This window comes from Sycon ciliatum, chromosome 2 (assembly GCF_964019385.1).
Source record: "Sycon ciliatum chromosome 2, ocSycCili1.1, whole genome shotgun sequence".
NCBI lineage: Eukaryota > Metazoa > Porifera > Calcarea > Leucosolenida > Sycettidae > Sycon > Sycon ciliatum.
This window is the reverse complement of record NC_088644.1, coordinates 50,433,576-50,456,951: the sequence shown is the minus strand read 5'-3', so window position 1 is coordinate 50,456,951 and position 23,376 is coordinate 50,433,576.

The window sequence follows — 23,376 nt, the reverse complement described above, 5'->3', positions numbered from 1 at the left end:
TTTCGAGTCACCTCTGATCAGTACGGACTTAGAGTACCCTCTGCGACACCAAATTTTGATATGGAAAATGAGCGAACTCCAGAGAAACAGATCGGATCGAAAGATGGCCTGGTTCAATCGAGCCTGGCCTCAAAACAAACTTGGACAAGATACCTTCCATCCACGAGCAGGATTCTGGCAAGTGATCATTGCTAGTGTGAGTTTCAGCTCGGCAAACACACACTGTAAACGTGTACGGACTTCGAGCACCTGGGTCTACTCGTGCAGGAACCTGTACAGCCAGAATGCCCGATGCCCAGTCGACAATGTCAATGGCCGCGCGAGAAAAAAAGCACTATGGACTACTACAAAAAACTGTACCAGAAAACAATCACAAAACACAATGCAGGTGTGTCTGTCATGTATCTCTTTATTTGGCTTGGGTGCACACGGGAAACACGTTCCAGTCACTCATACTCGGCCAGTACCGCTGTTCATCCAGCCCTTGCCGCTATCGCGGCGCGGGCTGGATTCCGCGGTACTGGCCTCGTACTCGTGCAGGAACCTGTACATAACTTTATAAGCAGCAGCAGCTGTACGCACATGAGCAAGATGATTGGCGAGAACAGAAAGAAAGGGGAGTAACGTGAAGCTATGATGTGACTGTTACTGGGAACCAGGGAGTCGTCAAATATTTGACGACTCCCTGCTGGGAACCCTATAATAATAATTTTAAGGAGGTTCGCGACGGTTAGCGCCATGTTGGATTTCCGAATTTTTTTCTGAAAAATAATGCCTTTCGGAGTGGAAAAATGGGACGCGATCATGCACAGAAAATAGTTTGTCCATGACTTCGCAGTGCTCGAGTCGAGACAAGATTTGAGGAAGAAGCTCAGCCACTAGTGGACTTGCGGCTTTGTTTTGACATTGGCGGTTTTTGGATAGCTCGGTTCTCCTGCCGACGTGTCCTGGAGATGAAGACGCGGGAGAGTAATCCGTCACCCACGACGCGGCCTCTCATTCTGCGTACTGGACGATGCAAGAAGCCGAGGAGGGGGACGCTTCGCAAACTCAAACGATCGATCGAGTTCCTGAAAAACGGAAAGGGCGATCTCCATCACTAACGCCACTGGATTCGACTCCCGCGAAGAGGTCGTTCAGTGCCCCTCTTCACGGTCGACGAATCGTTCACCTCAGGTATCTGGCTGTGGGATTGTCTGCGTGCCAGAATCCTGGATGTGGCAAACCTCTTGCGCTCATTGATTGCGTTGAAGAGAAGAGGTACGACCTGGGCAGCGTACTTGTCATTCCGTGTCAGCAGTGTGGGATGGAGAATTTATAGATACAGATAGCCCTGTAATTACTGCTCAACACCCTGGCCCCCGTGCTTCCACAAGCAACACCAAAGCTGCTTTGGGTAAGTGCGTTTTTCAATCTCATAAGATTTACTCATGATATTTGGGAGTCATTTCCACCCTATGGCTATGGAAATGTATGAGCACACTGTATGCGCGGCGGCCGCGAGCGTGTGTGTGTTTGCATAGACCTGCATGTTTGTGCATGTGTGCACCATATGCATGTATGAACATGCACATACATATGCGCTCATGTGGACGTGCCCTCGCACACATACTATACACACGTGCATGACCGCTCCCAGAGCATGTTGGTGTTACATGTGTATGCGGGCATCTCCACTCATGCACATGAGTGTGCACATGCATGTGGGTGGGTACGCACACGTGCGTGAATGTATGTGTGTGTACGCGCGCGTGTGTTCTATTGCGTGTGAGAGCATGCATGTGTGTGTGTGTGTGCGTGTGCGTGTGCGTGTGCGTGTGTGTGTGTGTGTGTGTGTGTGTGTGTGTGTGTGTGTGTGTGTATGTGTGCACGGATGTGTGTGTCGATGGTGTGCATTTTTGTGATTGGTGAACACTCTGATCCCTAAACCGCGATACCGGAGCTCCCTAGCTACAGCCTCAGATTGATTTATAGTTCATCGTTGGGAATGAGTTCGCTGCTCATGATGCTGTTGCGGATGTTGCGGCCCTAGCTGAAATTGTCGAAGCTCGCCCTGATGCCAGTATCCCGGTAGTGTAGCACTCTGTCACTTTTGCATCAGCATGTTCGGCGATGGAGTTTGCAGAACATCAGCAAAAGCGGCTGGCCACCCTTCAACCGTTGGTCCAAGCAACGTGCTTCTCTAAATCAGTTGCAGTGCGGGCAGCTGCCAGTGGGATGGTGATGAAGCACTTTGTCTTGTCCTACAAACGAAGTGGTGAGCCAGCCATTTCCAGACTGATGAAGGAGCAAGTCGGAGGTAAGAAGCGGGTGGCAGTCTCAAGGAAGATTATATTAGTGGTGGCTGAACACCTAGCGAAGAACCAACAGCAACCCAACTGTAAGGAACGCCCTGTGGCACAGTGCTTCACTTGTTTGTGCGCACCGTAAAATACCATCATTTTTGCCAGTGTGGGGACACGTTCTAGCTCGCATAGTTGAAGAACAAGAGGACTCAGTGTTGTCTGATTCGTTCCAACATGTCAGCTTTCATTGTAGTTTGATATGGGGCAGTGCTAAGCGCTATCATAGCTACATGTACATGTATCACAACCAAGTGCCAACAGGAGAGTAATCATGGAGAAAAGTACCTATCGATAATGCGTGCACCCAGGGTTTTCCGGCAAATTTACTAGTTCAGCTATTCCATCCTTGTATTGTTCTGAACGCCGAGGGCTCTAGTGAGTTTATGCAACACCTATTAACAGCCAAAAATCCAATAAGTTATGACCAAAGCAGCAGCAGAGAAGTACAAGCAATATAGATACGTGAATTTACCAATTTTAGGCAAATTTTGACAGTTTTTTGGATTTTTCTCCAGAATATGCATGGTGACCCATATTTTCGCCGCGGTAAACCTGTTCCAACCCACTTATAGAACGTGTTTGAAGTATCCACATATGGGGCAAACTCAAAAATAAGCTGCAAAAAATATTCAAAGTTTCATTTTTTGCGTCTTTTTGTTCTTCTCCAGGAAATGACGACCTGGATCCCATCGTCAACCAAAGTGTACATTTTTCGGTGTTGATATCATCTTAGTCAATACCTCGAACAGTCTGTAAAATTTTATGTCATATTTTCTGTCCTAACTGATGTTATGGTCGATTTCTCATCAATTTTGGGATTTTGTGTTATTTTGTGTCATCAAGGAAAATTGTGTTTTTGGCAAGACCTATTCGGGCAATTGAAAAACTGATGTTACTAAGCGAAAATATAAGGCTGTACCTATTCAAATCTGATGTCAGATTGGGCTGATGTTGAAATTAAATTTTTGGGGCTAACTGTCCCGAACCCCCTTAATCTTTATTTCAGGATTAGGCCTTGACGGATTATGCTAATATTTTCATGAAATTATGCTTTTCGCATTGCTGAAAAAATTGCAGAATTATGCTATTTTTATGGTAAAAGTTATCACATTATGCCGCATAATGCTCACATAATTATGCTGCTAGTAATGTATATGATGGTTCTGTGCAAAACAACAGGACTTTTTTTTGTAGAGGGCGTTGTTCTGTAGTAGCAAAAGTTCAACGGGGTCAACGCACCGTCCGACCTACATGTAGCTACGACCATCACTGATTGTAGTGGACTGGACATGTTATCAAGGGAGTCATAAACCTACGACTTCCTGGTGCATCTACTTGTACTTGTACTTGTAGAACATGTACAACTGTATGGAATTTGATGCGAACAGGCGGATTATTCCAATTTATGCGATTCGTATGCAATTTGCCTCGAATTATGCGATTATTCGATTTTGGTAGGAATTATGCGAAAAATTATGCTAGCATAATCCGTCAAGGCCTATTCAGGATTACCCAAAGGCTGACGCCTATCGGGGGGATTCCTATTTGTGTATATACAATCCTATATTGTAAATGTGACTTTGTGAGAGCGCGAAACAAAGCAGGCGACTCGGCCAATCGACAAGATGGAGGCAGGGCATTTCACCTGTCGGCACCAAGAATACGCAATGGAATGGAAGCCATACCGGGAGTGGCAAGCAGGCAAGACAAGAGCAGCTGTAGCTTGGCCGCGGGTTGTGGCAGCAGTATGTGGTCTTGTGCAGCGGGGAGCGAATAGGAGGCTGGGAAGTGGACTAGATAAACCATCCGGACAGCGAAGGACAAAGGCGTATTCCTTGAAATTAAAGCGTTGCTCCAGCATGAATAACACCGACTCTATGTTTTCAATGCTCTCAGCAGTCATCTGCGACGAATTGAGATCGAGATGTTAGAAATGGGCCGAAAGGCTGTCCCTGCGGGAATTTGCGGAAAAAAACTCTCGAAAACTTGCGCAAGAAATTGCGGCAGAAAGCAACAAAAATGCGACGAAAAGTGCGGAATGATGCAAAACTTGCCAGGAATTCGCGGAATTATTTGCAGAAAATTGCGGATTTGGGCCAAATCACGAAATTTGTTGCATCGTATATCTACTCGGAAGTCGTACTGTACTGTGCAAATATCCTACAGGATCATGTCATGGAAAGAACTGCGTAAAAAGTGCATAAAAATGTGAGATATAGAGCAGAACGTTTCTTCAGAATTCCCAAACTTAGTTGCAGCGTATTTCTTGCACTTGAAAACACCTGTTGCCGGAATGAATCAAGTATCTCAAGTATCTTGTTTTCAAGTATAGTGCAGAAAACAACAAAAACGCGGGAAATCGCGGATTTTGTTGAAAATCGCGGGTTTGGGCCTAAATCGCGAAATAATTTAATTATTTTGTTGCATCCCGGCGTGGAATCGCGATTTCCTGGAGGGACAGGAAAGGAGCCGGCTATATAATCCTGTGTGAAATAGTTTGCGCTATGTTACCTTGGTTACTTACATGTAGTACAAACCTGAAATGTACGGCGCTGGGTTAGGACAAGGGTGAAATGGAGCGCGCTGAACTAAGAGTGCTGCAATGACGGTCGGCTAGCCCTTTCCCAAAGGTGCTCTTTTAATTCGCACTTAGTGCTTTTCGCGTCCCTCAAAATATGCTGAAAAAGTGCTCTTTTTTCAGTGAGAACAGGCAAAAAGTGCTCTTTTTTCAGTGAAAACAGGCAAAAGTGCTCTTTTTTCAGTGAAGCATAGCCATGATACATGTTCAGATATGAACTCAAGCTGAGAAATGAATACGCACTCGTCCACGAAAGGCAAAAGAGGAAGTCAAGTTTTAAAAACCCTTTTTACAGCATTGTGTACACGCTTCACCAACTTGTTGCCCCCCCCCCCCCAAAAAAAAGCGGCGTGCCAAGGCCCATCGAGCACTCAGAAACTGTGATCGCATGCATGAGCAAACAGATTTTAGCACATTTTCAGCTAAAAAAGCTCAAAAAGGGCGATTGTGAAAAGAAAAAGGACAAAATGTTACGAGTTATGCACACCATCCGAGTTACAAAAAGGGCGATATTCACCAAAAAAACGCAATAAAGGGCGAAAGAAACGGGCTTTTCCAAAAAGGGCCAAAAAGGGCGAGCACCTTTGGGAAAGGGCTACGGTCGGCTGATAATGGTGGCGCTGAACTTGCTGGGTGGCAATCCTCCTGCAAACAGCAACTGTCCATGGCCGTGCGACGACCATTAGGCCCCAGCGGATAATGCTAGCATTATAACTAGCATATTTAGCACTTTTTGGAAACTAGCATTGCACTAGCATAATCAGCAGGTTTTGCAGAAAACTAGCATTATTCTTGCGAAAACTAGCATATTGTTGCGAAACATGGGATTTTTAACTGTGTTCGCATCCGAAAACACTGGTTCACTTCAAATCTTCAATGTCTAGCCCTCTACTACTTCAACGTACATGGAGTAGATCTATGACTCTGGCTGGGAGTCTGGGCACAAGCGTTGGGAAAAAAAAACTTGTGATGGGTGTACATGAGAAGGCGGTGAGAATGGGAGCGTTTTGTTTCCACCAACGTTTGCCGCTTATTATTCTTTGTTAGCTGATGAAGAACACACGGCATGGCTATGTCCGAGCAAGCAGCCAGAGACATTGTGTATCTAGTAAGCAGTAGCGATGATCACTTTGATTCCGAGTTTGACTATGAAGACGCCTCAGAATCAGAGTCCGAAGAGGACGAGGTCAGGACAGCGTGTGAACGTCTTCCCGAACCAGCCAGAGAAGCGATTTCCCAAAAACGATCTTTCCAAAGAAGTGGGAAAGAGTCCGTCGCTAAGCGTGGGCGAATTGCCGGTGGAAGTTCCACATTGACACCTCGTGGCAGCGTCCACCATCGCGTGCAGCAATTTCCAGGGGAATATTTGACCGTGTCCAGTGGGAAGATTTACTGCAGTGCTTGGAGCCAGACAGTTCAACCGAAGAACAGCATTGTGAAATCACACATTTCGAGCCAAATCACAAGACGGCCAAAGAGCGAAAGTCACGAACCCAGCTACACCAGCAAGCGCTAACATCTTCGTGGGAGAAGTACACTACAGACCATAAGAAGGAGCAGGCAGGAACAGGGCTATCTGGTGCTGAAGCCAATGATGTCCTCATTCGAAGAGCCAACGTTGTAGAGTCTTTCCTCAAAGCAGATGTGCCTCTGAGTAAGATAGACCACCCTCGTCCGTTGCTTGAAAGCAACTACTGTCGCATGATGTACAGCACTCACATGGCACATTTGGTGCCATTCCTGTTGCAGAATGAGCAGTCTACCATCAAGAAGGAGATTGCATCTGCAGCTCATCTCACCGTTATTTTCGATGGTACTTCACGCCTTGGTGAGGCACTTGCTGTTGTCCTCCACTACGTCGATGGCGATTTCAACATACACCAACGCCTTGTACGTTTCTCTGTACTGTCCAAAAGCCTAGCTGGTACCGAACTAGCTCGAGAGCTCATCACAGTTTTGTCAACACAGCTGCAAGTTCCAAGCAAGTTCTTGCCTTGGTCCGAGACTGTGCAGCTGTTAATGGTGTTGCTGTTAGGGTGGTAACAGAGTCTTTTTGACCCCATATAAAGTGGCATTAAATTGAGCATAACGAGCATTAAAACTAGCATAATGTGCCACTTTTACTAGCAGTGCTAGTAGCATAATTGCCGAAAATAACTAGCATTATCCGCCGGGGCCTAACGACCATGCAGAAGCCAGCGCCTTTCCAGTCTGGTTAGGGTGTTGCATGCGTGACACTGCAAATTGATTTGCACTTTGGACGAAAGTCGACTTCGGTACAACCAAATTTACCAGTATGTCGTTTAAAACCTATGTGCCAGCTGACTGCAAGGTTTTTTTCTACTGATTGAACTTCATCGCCTGGCCAGTCGACTTATACACTCACTTGTTCCAACCCAAACCAGAACATAATCAAAACTCCTGATATGATGAGCTTCCGAAAAGGCGCTGGCCCTTCAACAGCTGCAAGGCGGCACCACAATGCGCTGTTCACTAGTCAATATTTTTAGTGTTAGGATTGGGCCGCAGCACACTGATTCACGCTGCTGTTTGCGATTTGCGAGGTTTTTTTGTGGCGCTGGAAACGGAGGGTCACTGTACGTGCAGTGTCACTGGTTATGTTTTGGCAGAGAGAACCCAAAAAAACAAAAAACAAAAAACGAGACCTCAGGTCGGCAGAGTCATCAATGCCCCACCATCACTGCTGCGTCTCGGTGCAGCGCCTGCTCATTACAGTTATAGTTGGCACGTTTGTCCTAGTCTCCGTATCATTGTCTTTCCTTATTCTTTTCGAGCTGGTTATGTGAACATAGTAAAAAAAAAAAAAAATCATCATGTTCCCACAGCACAAAATAATGACAATAGTGTCCCTCCTGTGCAACTGAAGCGTGGTGATTTCCCCGAAATACTGTGTTTTGAGCAAGGGGCAGTGTCTTTCTGGCACATTTGCCGAGTGGAATGTTCGATTGACTTCTTGTGTGCTCTGGATAGAAGTCGTGAGGCGGGTAAGTGTCAAGTCAAGTATGTCGGAAGAAAAAGCTTGAGCTCTCACGTAGAAAGAAATTACCCAATCCCGCTCATGGATACGTCGAGGAGACTCGTAGAATTCCATCTGGAGGCAGACAACACTGGCACGAAGAATTTTAAATAGGCATATGCGGATAATGCCGGCAGAAAATTTGGCAGAAGTCGGTCCTTTTTCTGGTAACTTTCATGCATGTTTGGTATGTGGATAAAGAAATGGAGCGAGGAATTGCCCGCCTTAAGGTTTGTATGGTTCTGCCAATTTCACTGCTTTTCGAGCAGAATCTGCCACCTTTTCGAGCATTATCCGCACACCCCTAATTTTAAAATCCCGAAACTCACTTCACCAGCTGAATTTCGATCATCCATCAAGACTCTCGTAGGGTTCCCTGTACAAAGGCGATGACGCCTGTTGGGAATTCATTTTTTCGCAAGATATCTCCTTTAGTGTGGAGTTCAATACGCTTGAGGAGCGTGGGTGCTGCCTTGCCACTTGCCAGCTCCACCCGCGGTGGAGAAGACCAACCGGGAACATAACTGCTACGTTTGATCTCCTTCACCCTTTCCTCATAGGTTCTCCGCTTTTCCTGCTCATGACGCTAGGAGCAGCGCAACATAGGAGGAACGATTTGAGGGACTCGGCGAAATAAAATGGATTGAAGACCAGGACATCAAGAACGAGCACGTCCACAAACATCGCTCGCAGGTACTAGTACAATCATGTACATGTACGTCAAATCTGGCATTGTCTTCGGTAGAAGAGGTCCTGTAGGCGGTAGCGATGCTGCTCCCCAGGCACAGGCTGCACGTCGAGCCACATTGTTAGCCACTCGTTTCAGGATGCTGTCAAGTTTTGCTGCTTGCTACTTCGAAGTACAAGCTATGGCGACGTGAAGGGAAACCATTGGTGCTCCATGCAACCGAGAGCGTGGGTAACATTGAAACTTACTCCACTCCCACACGTAGAGGCAATTTCACCACCTGACAGGTAGTCTCCCAGTTCCCTTTTCCTTTCTCACATTGTCTGTTGCATTGTAGGATTTTCTGCTCCTCCTCCGTATTTTCTATTTCACGTATTTGCAGTTTTGTCACACTCTTCGCATAGGGTACCCTGTAAGAAGGCCCTACATTGTAGGCCTGTACTAGCTGTGGGGATTGCCCTATTCAAAATTTAATAATATTTAAGAAATACTAATGCGTGTGCTGACAATAAACTTGCAAATGGAAAAATGAACAAACAAGAGAGAGCTGTCGCAGTGGTTGGAGGACCGCGGACTAATGCTGAACCAAAAGAAAACGCAAGCTCTGTTGATTACCCCAAGAGGCCCAGCCCCTGACACAGATAACATTCGAATTCGCTGTGGGAATGCAGCCCTTGCAGTTGTGGAACAAGCGCGGTACCTGGGCGTAATGGTAGATGGGCAGCTCTCCTGGGAGCCTCACGTCAATCACACAATCCAGCAGGTGCGGAAGTCAGTAAGTGCGCTGTGGCGGAGCCGCCGAAGCCTCACCCTGGCGTCAAAGATCCTGTTTTACAGGTCGATGATCCAGGGTAGGTTGTCGTATGCTTCCAACGCCTTTTATCCGTCACTTCAAATTGGCAACATGGAGCCCCTCACACGTCTAACGAAGTGCGCTATCCGCGGCTTCTTCGGTCTGCCACCGTGGTCGCGCACGAGCCCGATCTTTGAACAGCTCCGCCTCACCACCCTGGAGGACATGTCTAACATTAAGCTCCTCATCTTTGTCCGTCGTTGTCTGTTCTCCCGAGCTAGCTCCCTCTTCACCAGCTTCTTCGTGAGAGTTACTGGTGACCGTACTCGGGGAGCAGCACATCACCTCGTTCGAGTACCATTTTGGCCCGGTCCTGCGGGTCGAGCGACCATGCAGTTCATCGGCGCAGTCCTGTGGAACCAGCTCCCGCCTGATCTCCGTTCCGAGCCCAGCCACCTTCAGTTCTGTGCCCTGCTAAAAGCGCATCATGGCTCCGTTTAAATGCTTTTCGGCTAGTGTGTTTCTGTGGTATAGCAGACTGAAGAATAGTAAACGTGTTTTGCAATATATGTATGAAGCTATTTTGTATATAGTATGTTCCCATTCCGTTTTTGCTTTGGTGTAGCCCTGAGGTTGATTGCTTATTTATTTCTACCCTTCCTCTCTCCATACTTCTGTCCCCCCCCCTCTCTCTCATTCCTTCTGTCGTCCACATGTATCAAAGGAGGCGAAATCGCCTGTTTGTGGTGCGACGTTAAATAAACTTCTACAACAACAAAGAAGGAAGGACAAAGTGATAACACATAACAGCAGTACATTTCACCTAGAACATTAACGGCCAAGCTTGGCTGCACCAAACACGACACGTTACTTAAACAATTTCAACCCAATTATACTGTCTTTCCGTACACACAAATAATTAATTAGGCTTATACAGACGCTGCTAGATACCTACCAGCACAATACAGTGAACGAAGAGTCGGAATACGAATTGCAACAATCAGGAGACTAGCTAGCAGATGATTGTACAAAGAAATACTACACTATTGTGATGTATTGTATTGTATTGTATTGTATTGTATTGTATTTATTTAAAAGGATTCTCCAAAAGCAAATGGATGCTTATCACGGAAGTCTCCCACATAAATATCGCAAGAAAAATGGGGAAATGGGGGAGAGGAGAGTGGAAGATGAAGCATGGGAAGAAGGGAAACAAGTACCTAAATATCGAGGTATAAAAGCAGGAAAGAAATCGACGAGGGAAGAAATCACCTCAGCAGATAATAGCGGGACATTTAGATGAAAAAAAACCAGCAAGGATTAATTTCAAGGAAAAAAAAAATTCTCAAACGGAAAAGTTCGGAATTCCAGTCAGAGAATATCTATGCTGTGAGTAATGAGCCTTTAGAGCAATGCGAAAATTGACAGAGGACTGAACGCAGCGGATGTGTTCTGGAAGTTTGTTCCATTCCACAGATAAACTGAAGAGAGGGGATTTAAGGAAATGGGCGCCAGAACGAGGTAAAACTATAGAGGACGGGTGACGACAACTAAGGGATACATTGAATTTGAAACGAATTAGCAAAGACGGAAACTGGTAAAAGACATGATGAAAATACAGCAAGGACAGAATCTGACGACGCCACTTCAGGGATGACCAGTCACAAGTACGATTAAGAATCTGCTTCGGGGTTTCCCACTCAGGAGGGTGCCGGGTCTTACAAAGCAGATATGATCGAGCAGCAACGGCTTGCAGTCGGTCTAACGTAAGCGAATCTGAATGGGATACGGCGAATGACCAGACAGGGACTGCGTATTCTAACAGTGGTCGTACGTAACACTTGTAGAGCAAATTCACGGTTGAAGCAGAAAGGAAATGGGCCATATGGCGCAACAGAAAATGTATGGAATAATCGAATTACTGTATTCGAATATTCTAGAATACCAACACCAGAAAGAATATTCGAGTGCAGGCAGCATTATTCGATATTCGAAAATTCGAAAATTGGCACTTTTTGGTTGTGTTATTTAGCCCCAGCCTTGATCTCCTGAACAGTATTGAGGATGACAGTATATAAAATATGTTCCGAGAACTGTGAAGCTTATTCTTGAGTAAAGTCTGCTATGTAAGCAGTGGGAATGTGATCTGTGTGCAACATGAATGTTGAGTCTGATGGAGTGAATTGATCGACGCACATCACAAGAATAATAGAATATTCGTTCGTTCGTCAAAGCAGTATTCGAGAGATTATTCGTTCGAAGAAAACACCATTCGTTACATCACTAGCAATAGTTCGTAAAGCCACCGGACCAGACAATGTTCCAGTTGTTGCTTACAGGTTAATCAACGATGAGATCGCTCCCTCACTATCCAAGTTGTTATCTGTTTCTGACGTCGGGTGAATTCCCAGCTCCGTACAAGTCAGCCCATGTTCGCCCCATCCACAAGCGCGGTGATAAGTCGGTCTCCTCCAACTACAGACCAACATCACTGCTTCCCCATAATTATGTCAAAGTTACTTGAGCACATAGTGCATGATCAACTCATACGCTACATCCAGAATGCACCGCCCGCACTGCAACATCTCCCTGCAGAGCAATTCGCCTACCGCAGAGGCCACTCCTGGGAAGACTTGCTAACTTGTGTTACCAACGATTGGATGCTCGCCTTGGACGAGGGTGACTACGTAGTGGCTGCCTTCCTTGATATGTCAAAGGCCTTTGACACTGTCAGCCACAACATGTTACTTCAAGAACTTCTTGAGATTGGCATTGGCGGAGTCGCTCAGCAATGGTTTCACAGCTACCTTACAAACAGACAACAGTGCGTGATCACTAAGACTCAACAAGGGCAACCATACACAAGCAACAGAGGCGTTCCACAAGGCTCTGTTTTAGGGCCGTCTCTATTTAACTTGTCCGTGAGGAAACTCCCCGCTGTGCGCGAACACTGCAAAGCCCGTCAATACGCAGATGATGTGTCTTTATACAGGGCGAGGAAGAATGTCCAAAACTTATGCAAAGACCTCACAGCGGACATCATCAACCTAAAGGAATTCTTCGCAACGAGAGGTCTTATGTTGAACTCCTCGAAACCCCAGCTTGTTGTGTTCAGGCCAAAGTCGAAACCTCTTGACCCCGATGTCAACGTACAGATTGAAGATGTCACCATCATCCCTAGTGCACACGTGAAATACCTCGGTATAGTTCCTTTGGAGTTCACATTGCACAATTAGAACGTAAAATAGGCTGTAAGTTAGGAATGTTTAGAAAGGTCCGAGACCATTTTAACGATCGATGCTAAGAGGCAACATTGCCTGTTGGGAAATCCCTAACAAAATAATAAGAAAAAAAAAATAATAATAAGAGGGCTTTCTACATCTGTTCCATTCAGTCCATACTTGAGTATGGGTCTAATTCCTTTGCTCACTGCCTGTCTGCCTCCCTAGCTCCATGACGTGTAGTCTGACTTAGCAATAGAACGCTGCGTATTGTATTTTGCGTGCCCCGCCTATCTGATGTGTCCCTTGTCATTGCCCGCTACCATATCATTCCCTTGTCTGTCAGGTACCAATTCATGCTGTACGTTCTAACGTACCGCGCGCTTCATGATCTGGCTAGTGTCTTTATTGCTAACTGTTTCTGTCTCCGCTCTAATTCTACCTGCACAAGTTCTCGCACCCGCTCTGAAGTGTCCTCTTCCCTTGCTCTTCCGACAGCCAAACGTCGCTATGGTCTATTTTCTGTCACTTTCCTTGGCTCTGACCGCTGGAATGCCCTCCCAGCGGAGGTCCGCTCAAGTTCTTCCCTGCATACCTTCCGTAATTCTGTTCTTCATTTTTTAGGGTACCCTGTCAAAAGACCTTAGGCCTGTGGGGATTGCCCTATCAAAAATTTAATAATATAAACGATAATTTGAAACTCGGATGTTGAGCCATAAATAAATGTAAAAAGGAAATGGACATAGTTATTGCACTTTCTGACTGTATAATAATAGTATCCAGTTACAGTGATGGAGAGTTACTCTTAACTCGTATTATGTCCTTTTCCTTTCTACAATAACGATAATAACAATAATAATGTAAAGAAGAATTGGAGGCGTATCCAATTTCGAAAGAAAGGTGTTAGCACCGATGCAATGCACACAGTCAGGTAAGCCAATTTATTAACCGAACGTTTTCGTGCCCTTCTCATCATGGGTAAATACAGGGAATAATGGAAAAAATTAATGTCAAATGCAGCAACTTATAGAGCAAAAGCATAGATTGAGAACTCACGCTATAGCCTATACGTGTGGAAAAAATTGAATTCAGCTGAACAAGTCTATGCTTTTGCTCTATAAGTTGCTGTATTTGACATTTTTCCATTATGCCCTGTATTTACCCATGATGAGAAGGGAACATCTGTGTCCCCATTCCTGGGTTACTTGGACTTCATTCGCTTCCTTGTCATTGGACATGTTCAGTCCGTTCTGTTTGCGAATTCAAATAAACACAACCAAACCAAACGAAAACGTTCGGTTAACAGGGAAAGTGCATCGATTTTTCAAGTAGGGCTCAGATGAAAGACAATTTCATATTAGGCCTTGACGGATTATGCTAATATTTTCGTGAAATTATGCTTTTCGCATTGCTGAAAAAATTGCAGAATTATGCTGTTTTTATGCTAAAAGTTATCATTTTATGCCGCATTATGCTCACATAATTATGCTTCTAATGTACATGTATATGATGGTTCTGTGCAAAATAACAAGGGAATTGTTTTGTAGAGGGCGTTATTCTGTAGTAGCAAAAGTTCAATGGGGTCAACGCACCGTCCGACCTAGCTACGACCGTCACTGATTGCAGTGGAATGGACATGTTATCACGGGAGTCATCAACCTACGACTTCCTGGTGCATCTACTTGTACAATGTACTTGTACAACATGTACAACTGTATGGAATTTGATGCGAACAGGCGGATTATGCGATTACTATGCAATTTGCCTCGAATTTTGCGATTATTCGATTTTGGTAGGAATTATGCGAAAAATTATGCTAGCATAATCCGTCAAGGCCTATTTCATATCGGTTCCGATGGTATATCTCTCGCCTCCGTACGATATTGCAAACTTGCCATATCGCCGATTTTCTGATTGCGTTTCCATGGCGACTACAGGTGATGACGCACATTCTGCTTAGCTCCGTGAGCGTGGTGAGAGAGAAGGTCGTTTTCAGTTGTCTTATTGTATTCACGAAGTGAAAGAAGTGCTGTGTTCAATGCTGTTAGTGCCGTGAACTGTTTATTAGTAGTCCTCTCCGTTGTGTACTGGGACGTGACACCGACAGGAGAAAGCTGGAGTGCGGAGACGTGAGCTGGCAAGCGGAAATCGTGACGAACCAAGTGCTGAAATCTTGGTTGGGACAAATCAAACGTTCAGCATTTACCTCAACCAAGAACCATGCCGTTAGCTTGCTCTTTCCACTTCCTGACGATGGATGCGCTGCCTGCTGGAGACTCTCCTATCTCTCGTAACCTATTCTGAAGCCACGTGAGACGACGGGTAGCGGTAATTAGCGAACGAAATAATGTCATATGTTTTGAAATGTTTGCTGAACAGTTCTCATGCAGGAGAGATGGCGAATACCAAGCATCTTCTCCTAGTCTCGAGAAACCATTTCGTAGGCTACATTCCAGCTAGGGAAATGCAGGAGACGGCCTGGCTAGGGAGGACACACTTGGAGGAGAACGAAGTAAGTTTTATTGTTTACCGGTATGTTGTTCTTTGGAATTGCACTCTTATTATGTGACACATACTTCATGGTGCATAGTTCAAGTGGTCGTTGCGTGCCTGCATGTATAAGTGTGTGCTGATAAACACTTCCCCTGCAAGAATCTGACACTCATGCTCTCTTTCTTTCTCGCAGTATGTGCGCACGTATGTGTGTGTGTGTGTGTGTGTGTGTGTGTGCGAGAGAGAGAGAGAGAGAGAGAGAGAGAGAGAGAGAGAGAGAGAGAGAGAGAGAGAGAGAGAGAGAGAGAGAGAGAGCGCATGCGTGCGTGCTAAGCCTGTGCAGGAGCAGCGTGGACCATGCCAATGTGATCGCTGTGGCCATTGGTTTCTTAGCTGTGGCGTTCTTGTGTGTGGCTCAGTCCCCAATGACAGTGGAGCCGTGTTGTGGTGAACACTGTTTGTCCTGCGACCGCTGCTTCCGTTCGGTCTAGGGCAGAATAGATACCGCTGCTCAAGCTCTCCCCGGCCATACGTCGGTCTCGTGGCAGAGGACCAGAACTCTCGTTTTGTGGTGGTGGTGGTGTGTGTGTGTGTGCGCGTGTGTATGTATGTGTGTTGCTCCCTACGTAGACAAACTCTTGTTTTTGTGTCCCTTGCGCCGTGGGACGGCGTTCTTCCATTCTCTCTCCACTGCCCCTCCGGGCCCACGAGGCCCTTGTGGCAGTGGCTCGACAGGGCAGGGCAGGTGTGTGTATGCCAGTATGGTGCATGGTGTGTGCTGGCATGTCTGTATAAACATGTTGGACAGGAATTTGTTCACCCACGACGTTCACGGAAAACCATGCCAGGTGTTGCTGGAACGTATGGAGTCTGCAAGCGCTTACAATAACTTACATCATGTCTCAACAAAGAACGGTGCAGTGTTTGACCCTCATGTACTGTGAAACATGATGATGATGGCACCTCATCTAAGCTATCCAGAAGCTAGAAAAGACATCAGGTCAACAGAATCGTACCAGAGGAAAGCATCTATTGCCCAAACTTCTTCATATGAAATGAACAATACCCTTCTCCAAAGAGACAACATGCAGATGAAGTGTATATAAACAGGCCATTCAGTGAGGGCATGTAATGATCTCTACGTGAAGATTGGATAGACACATGCACGTCTGCAAGGAAAGAATTTTGTTCATGGGCTAGCTGGCTGATTGAGTTTACATGGCCTACGTTCATACATGCCATCTCTCCTGAGAAATATTCAGCCAAATATCAAAACATACGACATTATTTCGTTCGCTAATTACCGTTACCCGTCGCCTCACGTGGCTTCAGAATAGGTTACGAGAGATAGGAGAGTCTCCAGCAGGCGGCGCATCCATCGTCAGGAAGTGGAAAGGGCAAACGGCATGGTCCTTGGTTGAGGTAAATGCTGAACGTTTGATTTGTCCCAACCAAGATTTCAGCACTTGGTTCGTCACGATTTCCGCTTGCCAGCTCACGTCTCCGCACTCCAGCTTTCTCCTGTCGGTGTCACGTCCCAGTACACAACGGAGAGGACTACTAATAAACAGTTCACGGCACTAACAGCATTGAACACAGCACTTCTTTCACTTCGTGAATACAATAAGACAACTGAAAACGACCTTCTCTCTCACCATGCTCACGGAGCTAAGCAGAATGTGCGTCATCACCTGTAGTCGCCATGGAAACGCAATCAGAAAATCGGCGATGTGGCAAGTTTGCAATAATATATATTATATCGTACGGAGGCGAGAGATATACCATCGGAACCGATATGAAAATTAATTGTCTTTCATCTGAGCCCTACTTGAAAAATCGATGCACTTCCCCTTTAAGGGGGCAGCCTACCCATAAATTTCATATGGCATTCAATTGACCGTAACTTTGGTGTTTCTCAGTGGATTTGAGTGAAATTTTGACCACACACTCCTGCCACTATGCTGGCCCTCAGGACATGATTTACAAGTTCTTGCGCCTCACTGACAGGCTTTCCAGGCCGGAAAAACTCAAATTTACGGCATAGTGCCACGGTGTGCGAGCCACCCAGGAGTCAAACAAATGCATTTACATTTTTTCACATTTTCGTGCCCATTCTGTCCGTGCGCGGGACCCAAACCTAAAACAAGTCCAGAAGCAGCCATGGGTGGTGGGGTAGGGCCCCTCAACGTGGCCCTGGAATCTGTCACAACGGAACGAGTGGGCGTTCTCTCGCGGACTCCCACAGACCCAAGTCAATTTTTGAATTTTTTAGGTTTAGGGTGTGCTACGAGGTCGTACCTTTGATACAACATCCAGTGCTGGGACCTCCACAGCAAGCCATTTCCACAGCGCTGCACACCAAATCCAGGATGCCCTCAGAAACCGGCAAAGACTGCCACTCACGTTTCACTACTGCCTAGTACTGAATCCTACCTGACTTCTTGACACGACTCAAACTTGCCAAAGTCACTAAATCAACGTCAACTACAATAATCAAGCCACATATCTGCAACGTCACGAGGGTGCTGGCAAAAGTCCTGCTGCACGGCGGCGGGCTTCGCCCGCCGCCGTGCAGCCCAATACGTGGTTTTTTAACGTGATTTTTTGGACTTTTTTGGACTTGGGGCAAAATTCTGCACACTTTCGCGTGTTTCCATAATACGACAAGTTGCGCATGGTCTGCTCACAATCAAATACAGTGCTGCCAACAAATGACAGCATGCAACAAAAAAATCTTTCCTTGCAAGGGCACATTTTCGGCCATAACTCTTGAACGGCTGGTCAGATAGGGACACAATTTTCAGAGAATTTGCAGCTATTCATGCTCTTTTAACTGACGTAGCACTCAATATGAATTTACAAATTCGATTTTTCAGCGAATTTTTGGGTAGTCTGCCGCCTTAATAAATTGGCTTACCTGACTGTGACAGTCTGTGTGCACTTCGTCGGTGCTAAGTAACTGCTAACACCTTTTTTTCGAAATAATAATGATATTAATAGTAATACTCCCTGATAAGGATTTGACAACGATTACAGTCCATGCGCCAAGGGCCAAAAATGACCCGAATCTTTATGCAAAATGAAGATGACGACGCCGCTTTTTTCGACTTTTTCTGTGACCAATTTTGAGCGGAATCATCATTTTGATCGTCTTCGATTTGGCATGGAAGACTTTCATGAATGCTATTGTAACTTGGCCTGCTGAGGGCTAGGATAGTCCCTAAACAAAATCTGGAAGCCGTTCCGCCAGAGATTTTTCCGTCATCTTGCAGCAGAGCCACTTTTCTCAATTTTGCGTCGTCCAGAATTTATGATTTTTGGATGCCAAAATGCTTGATGGCGTGAGAACCAAAAGTGAACTACCGGACACCGTCCAGACCTCAGGTATGTATAGTCCATTGTCCTAGGCTGCTCATAAAGCAAAAATTGTCTTGATAGTAACTTGCCCAAAAATTTGGCGAATTTTTCCTAATACCCTAGTTGCCAATGCACGAGAATCACGAAAACTGGTATGGCTGATGGATTTCTGATTTTCTTCTCGTAAACTTGAGAACAATTATCTACGATGTTACAAATATTAATAGGTGTTTTGAATGTGAACAAATACACTTCAAAAGGCTGATCACGTTCTCAGATCAGCTGCAAACGAGGGTCAAAATTGTAGTTCAGAGCGATGTCCATTGAGGCACTTCACCCGATTTTGCAGTTCATACATGGTAGTCATGGGAATTTGGGTAGAATTAAATATGTATGTATGCACTCTTATTTACTCCATAGACAAAGACATGTTCTGGAGTCTCATGGTGTTTGACAGGCGCAATTATTACTTTCATCGTTTCTCGGTGAATTAACTCACTCCACCATTCCACACTGCACTCTTATCCGACCCACGCCGCTTGCACATCACCAACACAACGGGGACATTCCTGTTGAGATATTCCTGCCCCGTAAGCCAAGAAAAAAAGGACAGCATTACAGTGAACAGACCCTGACAAGAGGACCATATCGTAATGGCCCATGCGCTTATACACACGCTTTTGCCGTATTTGTAACTTTTGCAGGTCGATTGGTCTCACATAGAGGCACGCACATGTGCTTGTAGTTGTGTTACCAGTATGGAATATGGAAGCTGTGCATTAAACCCTGTAAAAATGGCATATGGTGGTATCAGCGTGTCGTGGCTCGTGGGATTGGGTTCACCTATGAAGTACAAGTAGGGCTGAAACGATTATACCGATTACTCGGTCATTGATCAATAATTCCTCATAATCGCTACGTTATAGATTACTCGTTATCGATGTTGAGTTCAAAACGTACTGGAAACCCCATTTTGTGAAGTTTGAATTAGTTTCCACCGTGAGTACCGTAGTTCCGCGCATATAAGCCCATGGGCCTATATCCGGATATAAGCCCACCTCCATTTATAGGCCCATGGGCTAATGAACAGACCCAAACACCGTTTAATACGGAACCGATAGTACAGCATGTCAGTGCAGACTACATTACCAGTACCGGTACCTGCGGTAGGCGGACAACCGCGCACAGACTTGTACTTTTTCGCGTGCCAGCTGCCTTCAAAATTCGAATATAGGCCCAGGGCTAAAAAACGAACCATTATTACTGATTTTTTCCGGGAAAATGCATTATTTCGTATATTAGCCCATGGGCTTATATGCGCGGAACTACGGTATGCAGTTGCCAGGGGTATGGCTTATGTTCTGAGGTTCAATTGCATTCAGAATACATTGTAGTAGTTTACATGTATACTAGTCACGATGCTTATGACTAGGTGTGGCTTTTCATTTTGTTTTTGTCCATGCAGGAGTCAGGATTATGCCGTCTACTGAACATTGTCGCATGCGTTCCTATAGAGCAAGCTGGCTGCTCTCCATCTTGATTATGGACCTCAAGTGTGGACCCAACTGGTTAGAGAAATGAAGGAACAATCGTCATGGTGTACTCTCAGGCCAAGGATATGCCTTGCACACCCGTGATGTCCTTTGCCGAGGAATGTGGTCCAGCGTTTCGAACACAGAACGCTGACCATTTACAGCTCGTTTGTAGTGGATTGTGTGAGTTTGGTCTGGTGGGATTCGTAGCCGTGTTTAAACAAGCCACTGGAGACAGATTTTCAGTGCCTCTGTCTTGGTTGAGGTTTTTCCAATCATATTCTGTGCACATATGGGTATCCAAGTGCCTATCGAGTATCATGGTCATGGTCACTGCATACAGATCCATGTGGCTCTCGAATATGGACAACAGTCTTCTGTTTGATGGCCAGGCCTGGTGATGTTGTCCTGATTTGGTCACTCTATCTTATGCCGACATTCAGTGTGTAAATGCTGGTGCTGGCTAGACTGTGAAGTATGGGGAATGACACATGTGCTTTTCTCAAGATGCTCGTGTAGAATTCATTCCCTTTGACCGAAAGCTTGTGTTCCCGGATCCTGTTTGTAGCTATACACAATTTCTCCGTTCTTCCTTGTGGTTAACTTTCGCCTCCGACTATCCCTAACCATCATCTCATTGGGGTGTCTGTCCATGACGTGGCTGGCTGGCATCGGAGTTGGGCACTGCCCTGTCATCCACTGGCATAGTGTTGAACCTAACTGACTTGTATGTCACATACTAGCTGGAAGTTGTTTAAAGGGTTCGGTTTCAGTCTTTTTATAATTATACCGGTAGTAGCTTTACCATATTCCTATTACTTAGCTATTTCCTTTTCTCGCCCTTAGGACACTTTCTTCACCATACACTGTGTTTCTTTGGCCGTAAAAGAGGCAGTCTGCACTTGTATTGAGTTTCCTCATTGTGATGGAGATGGAAAAGAAAGCACACATATAGCACTTCCTGCCTGTGTCTCGGCTATAAGCACTTTTAGCTGCTACCATGTGGTTGACTGAAACCAGGGTGTGAAAGATTATTGACCAAGAATGCATGCTGCAGCTCGGCTGTTTTGTTCCTTTTCTTATGTAGATCTACAGTGAAGGAATCGAAATCGCATGTAACGTGCAATGTGTTTGCAAGTGAAATAATGTAAAGTCCCCCCCCCCCCCCCCGGAATACCTGCGCTCGAATGTACTATCATGTGGTCCATTATTGTATTGGTTCAGCGCTGTATTCCGGTGTATGTGCTGAAGTTGTTTACAGGTAGAAATTGACGGGGGCACACCAAGTTCTTTACATCACATGTACATGTACAGTAGAGCCTCGTTAAAGGGGAAGTTAAGCCTAAAATCAAATTTTCACCAGTTGTAGTCTTCGGGGTGCTGAGTCGAATGGTCTTGGTCCGAGGAAGCTGAGACGCTCCCTTCCTTCTTTATTCCCAATCGAACTTGAGCACTTCCACCGAAACTGTGTGCCTGCGCACTACTAGATAGGGATTTGTATGGAAAAGTCACTAAAAACGCCGTTTCGTTCTTATAAAAGCGCGGATGACCGCGATTGGTCCATAATTATGTTGTAGTCTTTTGGACGCTGAGTCGACTGGTTTTGGTCCAGAAAGGCCGCGATGCAGCGTTCGGCCCTTATTCCCAATCGAACACGGTTGAGTAAGCGGTCACGTGCTCATGCGTATACCAGCCGCCCGGTCACCGTGCCTGCAGGCTACAATTTTCAGATCAAGGTTCAACTCAAAGGTTCAAAGCAGGGAGTCGTAAGAGGCTTTTGCGACTCCCTGGTTCAAAGGTTCAACTCGAGTGACATAAACGGGCCCAAACAGGCTGTAAGTGAGCACGTGATCGCTTACTCAACCGTGTTTGATTGGGAATAAGGGCCGAACGCTGCATCGCAGCCTTTTAGGACCAAAACCAGTCGACTCAGCGGCCAAAAGACTACAACATAATTATGGACCAATCGCGGTCATCCGCGCTTTTATAAGAACGAAACAGCGTTTTTAGTGATTTTTTCCATACAAATCCCTATCTAGTAGGGCGCAGTCACCCAGTTTCGGTGGAAGTGCGCGAGTTCGATTGGGAATAAAGGAGGAAGGGAGCGTCTCAGCTTCCTTGGACCAAGACCATTCGAATCAGCACCCCAAAGACTACAACTGGTGAAAATTTGATTTTAGGGTATACTTCCCCTTTGAAGAACACGGAGCCCAAGAACACGCAGCCTGAAATACTAATAATTAAAAGAACGCCAGAAACCAAAGCTGAGAATGGGGCATATCATTTTCTACCGTTCTATAATTCAGCTTTTGTTATACATGTACACATGTTATAAAGTGCACACTCCAGTACAATATTAATAAGAGTCTAAGAATGTGCTATAACTCAGAACGCAGCAATATTGCTAAAACATTGACTCAACTGCAGTTCTTTGCGCACATATCATACTAAGAGTCCATCACACATTTCCCTTGGGGTTGTGGACTCTTGGATCATATTCCCATTGACATTCACAATGACGGCTTAAGACCTTTGCGCTTCATTGAGAATTGAAACCTACTTCAAGCTGTCCTGAGAGTACATTACAACTTTCAGTTTCGCACGAATCTTACAAGAGAAGTTCATGAGTAATAATAACATGATTGCAAGCCCGAAGAACACGCCAATGCTTCATAAACTACATACAGGCTATTGGCTAGGCCATTTTTTAAGGGACCAAAAAATGACATTGAAATTGCGGTCTGCAGACTCTGGTTAGAACTTCGCCATTTGAACGAAGATGATGTGGGCTTCTATCTCAGGCCCCTCAAGAGTGAATATGGGTGCTGGTGCGTTTCTTTGCCATGTAATACGCCTCCCACTGGTGACGACAGACAATGCATTGATTTTGTTTTGTTCCAAACCGTGGAGGCCACCACGACCCCATCAAGAACCGGACACCGATGAACGCTTCTGGAAGTGTTTCCACATCGGTGAAGAGTCAAAGGAAAGCATCGATGTCTACATACTACCTTGCCCAAAAATTTGGCGAATTTTTCTTTGCCACTTGCCTGATTTTTACGAATATTTGACAGCTCCCACAAGAACACTCCCAGCGACGTCGAGACAATGAGTAACGACCACTAAAACTGACTTACATAAGGTCAAAGACCCAATCAAGGTGTCCGGAAAGCAAAACTTCCGCAAGCAGGCACTAATGGAAAGAAAACTGCAAACGACTCGAGACATCTAACATTTTCTTGACAATTTTTCAACGAAGATTTGAATATATTCAGCTCCGAAAAGTGGCTAATCTGCATAAAAAAGTACAACTTTTAGACGACTTTTTCGGT